General features: G+C 40.0%; 1 pseudogene; it reads left to right on the top strand.

Moving 5' to 3' along the window:
• Positions 1–4,331: 4,331 nt before the first annotated feature.
• LOC112475318 lies at positions 4,332–6,551 on the top strand (annotated as a pseudogene).
• Positions 6,552–9,323: the final 2,772 nt, after the last annotated feature.

The raw sequence follows: 9,323 nt of genomic DNA, 5'->3' as shown, positions 1-9,323 counted from the left end.
TATTTCGGTGTCACTGTATGTGGTCGATTCTTGAGAATGTTCCATGTGCACTAGAAAAGAATGTATAAGCAGCTATTTGGGGATGAAAGGCTCTGCAAATGTCAATTATGTCTAGTTGGACTAAAGTGTCATTTAAGGACATTATTTCCTTATTGATTTTCTGTTTGGATGATCTGTCCATATCCAACAGTGGGGTATTTAGGTTCCCTACTATGATAGTGCTTTGGTCTGTTTCTCCCTTTAGTTCTGTTAGTAACTGCTTTACATATTTCAGGGCTCCCTGATTGGGAGCATAGATATTAATAAGTGTTATGTCTTCTTGGTGCATGATTCCCTTTATCATTATGAAGTGTCCCTCAGTATCTTTACCTTTTTAATTTTGAAGTCTATTTCATCTGATATTAGTGCCGCTACTCCCACTTTTCTCTGAATGCCATTTGCTTGAAATATCATTTTCCACCCTTTCACTTTGAGTCTATATTTGTCTTTGGAGCTGAGATGTGTTTCCTGGAGAGAATATATGGTTGGGTTTTGTTTTTTGATCCATTCTGCAACTCTGTGCCTTTTTATTGGTGAGTTCAGTCCATTTACATTTAGGGTGATTATTGAAATATGAGGTCTTCTTATAGCCATTTTACCTTTTGCTTTGGGGTAGCTTGGTGTTTCCATTGCTTCCTTGTCCTTGTGTTTGTTTTCTTTGTTTTGGTTGGCTTTTGTGGGTTCTGCCTCTGGTTCTTCTTGTTTTATGTTATATACTTCAGTTCTGAATCTTTGGTGTGTGTTTACCATTACAAATATGAATAGGATAGTTGTATATATACAGTCATCCATTTTCTTCTGTGTGTGCCTTATCTTCATTCCCCTTTGCGAATTTGGATATTTGAATCTTCCCCTTTTCAGTCATTGTTGTTCATTTTGTCCCTATGTATGCTGAACGTTCGTCACTATCTTGCTATTGCAAATCTCTTCTTATTGTTAAAGCTTATAATGCCTTGTTCATAGTAAGGGTTCGCTCCTCTGCTTTTATCAGCCTGCTAGTCACCTTACTCCTAATTATGCTTTTTGTTTGTTTGCCATTTGTTTTAGGTGAGCTGACTTCTTTCAGTATTTCCTGTAAAGCAGGCCTCATAGTGGAGAATTCCCTCAATTTTTCTATGTCTGGAAAGGTCTTAATTTCTCCTTCATATCTAAAGGATAGTATAGCTGGATACATTATTCTAGGCTGGTAGTTCCTTTCACTTAATAGTTTAAATGTTTGATTACATTCCTTTCTGGCTTGTAAGGTTTGTGCTGCGAAATCCGATGATAATCTAATGGGTTTTCTTTCCTTTATAAGTTACCGTCTTTTTTTTCCCTGGCTGCCCTGAGAATTCTGTCTTTGTTGTTGATTTTTGATAACTTTAATGCAATGTGTCTTGGTGAAGGCCTTTTTGGGTTGAGATAATTGGGTGTTCTGTTGACTTCTTGAATTCCAAGTTCCAGCTCATTCCTTAGACTTGGGAAATTCTTATCCACTATTTGTCTGAAAATGCTTTCTAGTCCCTGTTCCTTTTCCTCGCCTTTGTAATGCCCATTATTCTTATGTTTCCTCTCCTGATGGTATCAGGTAGGTCTTGTATTTCTCTTTTATTATTTTTCATTTTTGGTTTCTCTCTTCTTCCTTCTGATTTATTTCTAGATTTCCGTCTTCAATATCACTGATCATTTCCTCTATTTGGTTGACTGTATTTCCCAAGGTTGCTATTTAATTTTTCTACTCTTGCAATGTGTTCTTCATCTCCAGAAGGTCTATTTCATTCCTTTTGAGGGTTTTAATCTCCTTGCTCTGCTCATCTGGGTTTTTTTTCAATTCCTGAAACTATTGATTTGAGTGGTTTTGGATCTCACTGAGTTTTTTCAGAAGTACCATTCTGAATTCTTTGTCATTTAAGTCACATATTCCTATGTCTGTAAGCTTATTTTCTGGAGATTTTTCTTTCTGAGATGCCTTGTCATCTTGGTTGTTCTTGGTGTTTAATGGAGAATTTCTCCACCTGGGCATTAATGGAAGTGTATTCTGTTGTTTTTCCAGAAAGAAGATTTATTATATAAAGGTCTCTCTTTAGCCTGCTACAAAGGTGCTTTTCTTTTTGTTTCCATTAGGTGGCATCTAAGCCTTTTGGATTTCTGCTTTGTATAAAACCTAAATGTCTTTTTTATTTTCTTAAAGATATTTAATCACACTTGTTACTCTCAGTTTCAGTCTCTGTCAGTGTTAGCAACAATTTTGGTAACATTTGCTCAGATTCCCCTCAGGCTCCATGGTGATCAGTCTTGGAGGGTATGGTGCGAGGGGCTCTCTCGGTTGGGAGCTGGGGGCTGCAGCTCAGCCTCCATTTTGCAACGGGGCTGTTGTTTCTCTGCGGTCTTGTCCCACTTCTCTGCTTTCTGCCCTGATGACTGGGCCCTGCTGCCGGCTGCTAGAAGTTTCAGCCCTTCTAGGCAGTATATCAGGGAGTCGCCACACCTCACCCCTCCCCCTCCTCCTGCAGGGAGCTCCAGAGGCTGCGAGACATAGCTTCAGTCTTGGCAGCTTTTGCTCGGATTCCTCTGGGTTTCTGCAGTGTTCGGTCTTGAAGGATATGAGGGGAGGGGCCCTCTGGGTTGGGGGTTGGGGGCTGCAGCTCAGCCTTGGTTTTGGAACTGGGGCCGATAAAAAACAACTGTCGTTTCTCTGCTGTCCCATCCCGCTTCTCTGCTTTCTACCCTGATGACTGGGACCTGCTGCTGGCTGTTAGAAATTCCGGCACTTCCAGGCAGGCTAATCAGGGAAGTCACTGCACCTTCGCCCCTCCCCTTCCTCTTACAAGGAGCTCTGGCAGCTGTGAGAGGCAGCTTCTTTATTTCACCCCGTCCACCGCCACCCGGGGTTCTGATCTAGTTCTTACGCACAGATCCCACACTCAGACGTGCTAGTGTGCAGCTTGGGTGTTTTCTGTTGAATTTTAGATGTTCAAACTTATTATTGTTTCAAGGGGAGAGATCTGAGGACATCTCTCACTCTGCCATGTTTCTCAGAATTTTCTAAAGTCAGGATTTTCTTTAAAATGGCAAATTTTACATTGTGTGGATTTCTTCTCAATTTAAGGGAAAAGTCAATAAAAAAAAAAATTCAGATTCCAAAAGAACAAGTAAAAGTGTCATCATTTGAAGATGGTTGCCTATGTGGAAAAATCTCAAAGAATCTCAAAACAAAAACAAAAACAAAAAAACTCCTAAAACTAGTGCTTGAGTTCAATAATGACACAGGGTATAAGACTAACCCATAAAAATGAATTGCATTTCTATCCACTAACAAGCAAGATGTAACTTAAAATTTGAAATATAATTCAATTTAGAATGTATGCTTAGTTATAAATGTAACAAAATATGTAGAAGACCTGTAATCTTGCTCATTACAAAATGCTCATCAAAAAATTTTTGAAAAAGTTTTTTATATTCTGGTTACTCAATACAGTAAAGATATCAATTCTTTCTAAATCAATCTATACAATTCCTGTCAAAATCCCAGCTATATTTTTGCAGACATGAACTTATTATAGAATATACAGAGAAAGGCAAAGGCAACACGATAGCTAAAATAACTTTGAAACAAAAGAACAGAAGAATCACTCTATGCAATGTTAATATTTACTATATAGTTTCAGTATTTAAGACAGTGTGTTACTAGCAGATATGCCATATGGGACATATATGCCAATGGGACAAAATAGTAAATCCAGAAACAGACCTAACTGATATTTGACAAAGGTGCAAAAGCTTTTCAATGGAGAAAGGATGGCCTTTCTATCAAATGATGCTAGAGCAATTGGATGTTCATACGTGGAAAAAAAGAATTTTGCACTTTTCACAAAAATTAACTCAAAATGGATCATGGATTTAAATGTAAAACGTAAAACTGAAACATTACAAAAAATATTGGGGAAAATCTTTGGGATATAGGGCTAGGCAAAGAATTATTAGACATGTCACTAAAAGAAAACAATAAATAGAAAAAAATGATAAATTAGAGTTTATCAAAATAAGAATTTTGCTTCTGTGAAAGACCCTATTAAAGGAAGTAAATATGAGCTATAGACTAGAATATATTGCTAACCATATACTCAACATAGGATTCCTATCTACAATGAATTTTAAAATTCTGAAAGCTCAACATTAGAAACACAATCCAAACAGAAAATGGGCAAAAAATATAAACATTTTATCAAACAAGAAATAATGATAGCACATAAGCACATGAAAATATGTTCACATTATTTACCATTACAGAAATGCAAATTAAAACCGTGAGAAAATATAACTGTATACCTATTAGAACGGCTAAAATAAAGAAGAGTTAATAAGGCGGCAGAGTAGAAAGCTGGAGGCCCTCATTCCCCCAAGGAAAAATTTAAAATACAACTTGAGATTGACTAAAGTTACTTTATAGTAGCTCTGGAAAGCAGTCAAAGATCTATAACAACTGACAGGCATCAGCAACGTGGACGAGATGGAAGTGATCCCAGAGTATAGCCACTACCATCATGAGCCTCTTCAACAAGCCCAAGAGTGAGATGACCCCAGAGTAGCTGCAGAAGCGGAAGGAGGAAAAGTTTAACACCAGTCCATTCTCTGTGCTCATGTAGTCAGTCAAGAACAACACCCAGGTATTCATCAGCTGTCACAAGATGTGGCTGGGCCATGTGAAGACCTTTGACAGACATTATAATGTGGTGCTGGAGAATGTGAAAGAGATGTGGACTGAGGTCGCCAAGAGTGGCAAGGGCAAGAAGTCCAAGCAAGTCAATGAGGCCCACTAAATCTCTGAGATATTCCTGCACAGGGACTCGTCGCGGTGACTCATCACGGTCCTGTGGAACCTGTTGCTGGCAAGTTGGGGCCTCCTCACCGCCATCTGAACTCGCTTCCCAGTGCTGCGAAGACCTGCCCTTTGAGATAGGAATAAAAGTCCTTTGTTTTTCCTCTCTCAGAGAAACACACAAACACACAAACACACACACACACACACGCACACGCACACGCACACGCACGTACGCACGCACACAAATCTACAGTAACCAAGCAAACAGCCAATAAAGAAAAAGCCTCATTCAAATGGTAGAAAGTTTTTTGGCTTTCTTCCAGGTATGGCATGGTTGAGAGGAAGTAACCCAATTCCCAGTTCCCTCCCTCAGGCACAAAAAGTTAGTCTGTGGGCTATCAGAGGGACTGGTTTCTGGCTTGCCTGACTCAGAATTCAGACAGGGAACAACAGCATATCTCAGATCTCAGATTTGCAGAAGTCATTGAAGGAAGTGGAGGACAGAGCAGCACATGAAAACTGCAGAGGAACCACAGACCCATGGATGCCTGAAGCAAGAATTTCAGGCAAAGGAACACAAAAGATCATCTAAGGCCCTGAGAAGCTATGGTGAGATTCTTTGGGAAGTTAATACATTTAACGGCAGCCATGTAATCTGAGAAAATTGGAGGTGGTGGAAGGCAAGCATAGGGCCCAAACAAGATTCATGCCTAGAAAAAACAAAAAACAAACAAACAAACAAACAAAACAGGAAGATATTAGCTTCACCCTGGATGGTTCTCAAGGCTGAGTACCTGCCCTCCTAATTACTGGAGGTCTTCCATGCTTGCTTGCAAAGACAAGATGTGGCTATTTTCTCACATGCGCAATTTTCAACAAAAGAAACAAAGGCTGTGGACTTTAAATATCTTTAAAGCAAGTGTCTTAAATGTGCTCAAGCTGAAGGAAAACCCAAAGAACTAAGGAAATCAGAAAAATGATATATAAACAAAATAAAAATATCAACAAAGAAAAAGTATAGAAAGGTGCCAAAGAGAAATTCGAAAGCTGAAAATACAATAACTGAATTAAAATATTTACTAGAGGGGTTCAATAGCTGACACAAATAGGAAGAAGAATCAGTAAGTTCGAAGGCAGGTCATTTGAAATTACTGAGTCTATGGAGAAAAAGAATGAAGAAAAATGAATAGAACTTAAGGAACTTGTGATACACCATTGAGAGAACCAATATACACATTATAGAAGTCCCAGAAGAGAAAGGGGTGCAGAGATTATTTAAAGAATAGCTGAATACTTCCAAAATTTGAGGAAAGACAAAACTCCACAAATTCAAGCAGCTCAGAATTTCCAAAGACGACAAATCCAAAAGACCCACACCAAGACACACTATAATCAAACAGTCAAAAGCCAAACACAAAAAGAATTTTGAAAGCAGCAAGAGAAAAGCTACTCATCACGTACAAGAGATCCCAAATAAGATTGTTAATAGATTTCTGAGCAGAAATCATGCAGGCCAGAAAGCAACAATGCTATATTTTAAAAAAGAAAAAAAACGCCTGTCAACTGAGAATTTTACATCTGGCAAAAGTAACCTTCAAAAAATAAGGGAGAAATTAAGGATCCCAGACAAATGAAAAGCTAAGGGAGTTTATTACTACTAAATCTTCCCTGCAAGAAATGGTCAAAGAAGTCTTTCAAGTTGAAATGGAAAGACACTAGACCTGACATTGCAAAACTCCTAGAAGAAAATGTAAGGAAAAAAAAAAAGTTTGACATCAGTCTTGGCAATGCTTTTTTGGATATGACACTGAAAGCACAAGCAATGACAGGATTTGGTGTTTGACTTCCTAAGAAGCTGCCAATAGACTTGGTGATGCAAACTAGGAGTTTAGGACAATTTCCCATGAGAATCTCTGACCAGTGGGTCCTAGACTAATGGGAAGCAAGACATGGAAGGGAGCTGGGCATATTTTAAGAAGCAAAGTGTACATTATATCCAGGCAGTTTTCACTTTGCACAGTACCATGTTAATGCAAACTCATTCACAGTAGAAACTTGTTCTCATTTCTTATGATTCTCTACCAGGCAAAGCTAAGGAAGGATATGATTGCATGAACTTCTGATAATAAGGTACCATACAAAGCAAGGACTGTGTACACATGCGCGCGCACACACACACACAGCATTTATTCAGAGCCTGTCATATGAAATGAGATGTTGCAAGAAACTTAGTCTATATTAACTGTGAGAAATGTAACAGCTATGTAGTTTGCAGTTGCACACAAATGTAAAATTTTTTATTTCTGAGTATCTTGAGCCCCTATTTCTGCCAATGATAGAAAACTGAAATTTCATCCATTTAAGGTAATCGTCCTGATTTAAAGCAATCTTAGTAGTTTTATCAACTTCAGGGTTCTCCCCTACCCTTTACCCTCCCTGAGGTTGATCTAAGTTTCCAAATGGCTAACACCTCAGCACCAGTGAGGGGTGTTTGGTCCTCATGTTGTCTGAGCTTGGTCCTTGCTGACTACGGCTTCTAAGATTCAGACTTCTGAAATGTCTTTCACTTCAGCCTTTCCCCTATGGCATGCCACACTCACATTTAGGGTCCTATTGTTTCCTCCAGATTCCAGAGATCCAGTTTCGTCTCTATTATCCTTATCTCAGCCACAGGGCTCTTTCCTAGATGGCCTCTGCACTGTCATCCTACTCACACTTCAGCACACTTAGGGCTTTTCTTGGACTTTCCTGAGCTATGTGGACTCCCATGAAGGGAGCTTTCCTCTCCGAATAACAGTGCGCCCACTCTCTGTGGGGATACTTCATCTTGTAGTCACAAGATGGCTGCAGCAGCTCTGATCATCATACAACCATGTTCAAAGGTAAACAGCAGAGTGTAGTATGAGGCAGTTTCTCCTCCAGAACCTTCCTCTTATGAAACGCTCTACAACTCCTTAAACATCTCATTGGTCAGATCTGGTCACAATCTACCCCTACACCAAGAGCTATGGCACTTTAGATAAGATTCCATATCTTAATGAAATTGAGGTTATCTTAGCAAGAAGTCCTTTGAGCAGGCCTTCCACGGTGCCTCCCTAGCACCTCCTGGTTGGTAGCCACAAGTGCTCCAGCTCTCACTGCCAAAGTGCCATGCTGTACACAGGCTTTCCTAGCTTTGTGGTCACCCCGGTTAGGCCCTGGGGAAAGGAGGCAAATCCATCATCCTCTGTCCTTGGATGCGCCCCATCCCCCCCACTCCATCTAGAGTCCCACCATGCTCATCCCAGAGAGCCCTAAGTACAGGGACTATTGCTCCAGCACTCACTGGTCTGACAGCAGTCTCAGTCCCTGTATTACTGCTTGCTGGTAAAACTCTTCAGTGGATAAACAATTCATTGTGTGTTTTCCTCTCTTCTGCTGGTCTAATGTAATACTGTCCTCAGTCCTCCAAGTTTAGCTCTTGACAAGTTTATGCAAAATTCTGAAAAATTTTAAGTACTTACTTCTGTCACTAATTTTCCAGTCAATTTTGGCACTCAGAGTTGTGTGTCCTTCCGTGGAACAATAGGCTAAGCTTCTATTTCTAATGGTGAAAAAACTTTAATTGGAAAAAGGACAAAAAATACTTTATTAAAGTGTACTGCTGCTGTCAGGTTGTCCACAGTGGGAAAGTTGGGGGCGAGGTGGGTTAGGGCAAAGTATATGTGAACTCTGTACTTTCTGCTGTGAACCTAAAACTATTCTAGTTTGAGAAAATGTTTTTAGTTCCAGTTCTGTACCAGTCCCTGTACTAGAGGTAATATAGTGTATTATTCACACAAACCTAACCAGCTCCCTGTTCCTACCAAGGTGGAAAGTCCCATACAGCCCTTCCGACTGAACCTCTCCAGTCTCAACTGAGAATTTCTCAAGCCAAAAGGGGTTGTGAGGGGCCCTGCCCAACTGATGCTGCCTAGGCATTAACAAGGGTGGAGCAGGGGCTGTCAGCCTTCTTTACGCCAAGGTGCTCCTAATGCACTCTGCTGCAGTTACATGCACACTTCCCTTTGTCTCTTCCTTTCTAATGAAACTGATTGTTCAGCCCAGCAATTGGCCTAAGCCATTTCCCAGCCTACCTTGCAGCCATAGTATGAGACATAACCAACTGCTGAGAAAAAGTCACTAAGTGGTGTTGCTGAGGTGACAGAAAATGTGCATACCTATTCCCTTACATCTTTGTGCCTAGGAAGAGGGTGATGGTAGTATTTATAGCACTCATACTATGAGAAAAGAGCTGATCTTGAGAATGGAAACTATGTGCTAGAGATGGCAGAAAGCTAGAAAGAAACTAGGACATTGGTCATGCTTCCCTATCAGCACTAGACAGCCTCCATATTTCTTCGAAACACTGATTTGTCTAACCCACTGTTCTACTAATACAGTTCAATGTAATTATTCTACCCCAATGCTCTCACTTAGGGATAAACAGCCTTTAAGTCAAACT

Source organism: Pteropus alecto, unplaced genomic scaffold (genome assembly GCF_000325575.1).
Source record: "Pteropus alecto unplaced genomic scaffold, ASM32557v1 scaffold260, whole genome shotgun sequence".
NCBI lineage: Eukaryota > Metazoa > Chordata > Mammalia > Chiroptera > Pteropodidae > Pteropus > Pteropus alecto.
This window is presented reverse-complemented; position numbering and strand designations above follow the sequence as displayed.